Source organism: Terrapene carolina, unplaced genomic scaffold (assembly GCF_002925995.2).
Source record: "Terrapene carolina triunguis isolate 2854851 unplaced genomic scaffold, T_m_triunguis-2.0 Scaffold423, whole genome shotgun sequence".
Classification (NCBI taxonomy): domain Eukaryota; kingdom Metazoa; phylum Chordata; order Testudines; family Emydidae; genus Terrapene; species Terrapene triunguis.
The window spans coordinates 1,252,283-1,253,742 of record NW_020664774.1 but is presented as its reverse complement, the minus strand read 5'-3'; the positions used below and the strand labels follow the sequence as shown (position 1 = coordinate 1,253,742).

Sequence of the window (1,460 nt, the reverse complement as noted above, 5' to 3'; positions counted from 1 at the left end):
ATCCCGCTGTGCCCTGCCCCAGAGCTGGCTGCCTCTAAGCACCAGGCAAGCCATCCCCCTGCGGCACTGTGTGTGGCTGTTCTCCAGCTGCCCCGCCCCAGAGCTGGCTGCATCTCTGCTGGTTCATATTCCCTCTGCAGCCGCTGGCAAGCTGGTGCCATGGGCTCAGTGCTCCCAGCTGTCAGCAGAACAGCTCAGCGTCTGATTTCTTTGCTGATTCTGCTCCCGGTGCCCTTGGCGCTGGGGAGGGGAGGGAGGGGTCACCTCTAGACATCTGGGCCTGGCACTAGGGAGTCGGATAGCCCTCCTCAGCAGGATTTGGGAGACCCCTGCCCTCAGATCCAGGACGCCGCAGGCCCTTCAGAGAGGCTTAAAGCAGGGGTGTGGGGTAGAAGGGCTGGAAAAGCTCAAACGGGCTGTGAACTAGGGTGGGAATGTATTCATACACTATCGTTATCTGCAAAGGGCTTATCGATCGTAACTGTCCTGCCACGATCAGCAGCAGAGTGGGGGCTAGTGGGTTGGAGCCGGGGCGGGGGGGAGGGGGAAGTTGGGAGCCAGGACTCCTGGGTTCTCTCCCCGGCTCTGGGAGGAGAGTGGGGGCTAGTGGGTTAGAGCAGGGGGGGCCAGGAGCCAGGACTGAGAGGCATCGGCAGAGCTGGGGGGCAGGGAGCTCCGGGCTGAGACAGCAGGGGGCTGTCGGTCAGGTCACCTCACTGTCCTTGGGGCTGTCCCTACCATCCAGAGCAAATAGCTGATAAAGTGATGCCAGGTGCATCTTTGCTCCTCGCTCTCTGCCCTCCAAGGACTTTTTTTGGGTGTGTGTGTGTGGGGGGGGGGGGGCTGCCTGCAGCTCTTCCCATCTCTGCCTGTTGTAGAGCTGGGGATAAACCCAGGAGTTCTGGCTCCCAGACCCCTCCGCTCTAACCACTAGACCCCACTCCCCTCCCAGAGCCGGGGAGAGAACCCAGGAGTCCTGGCTCCCAGCCCCCCCTGCTCTAACCACCAGCCCCCACTCTCCTCCCAGAGCTGGGGAGAGAACCCAGGAGTCCTGGTTCCCAGCTCCCCCTGCTCTAACCACTACACCTCACTCCTCTCCCAGAGCTGGGGGGAGAATCCATGAGTCCTGGCTCCCAGCCCCTCTGCTCTAACCACTAGACCCCACTCCCCTCCCAGAGCTGGGGGGAGAATCCAGGAGTCCTGGCTCCCAGCCCCCCACGCTCTAACCACTAGACCCCACTCCCCTCCCAGAGCTGGGATAGAACCCAGGGATACTAAGACAATTGGGGTCATCCTGGGGGACCCTAAGATGCAGCCTGGGGGAGGGGTGCAGTGCCCGGGCAGAGGAGGGTCTGGTTCTGGGGCAACTCTAGGGGAGGGAGCTAGTTTGTGGCACTCGGGGGGGGGGGGGGAACGCTGCCTGGATTGGGTTGTCCAAGGGGAATGGGGTGCCCCATGGC

General features: G+C 62.7%; 1 protein-coding gene across 1 annotated transcript in view; it reads left to right on the top strand.

Moving 5' to 3' along the window:
* The window catches only part of PAQR4 (progestin and adipoQ receptor family member 4), a 40,724-nt gene that overhangs the window by 35,226 nt on the left and 4,038 nt on the right, over positions 1-1,460 (top strand). The gene's annotated exons all lie outside the window — the stretch shown is intronic.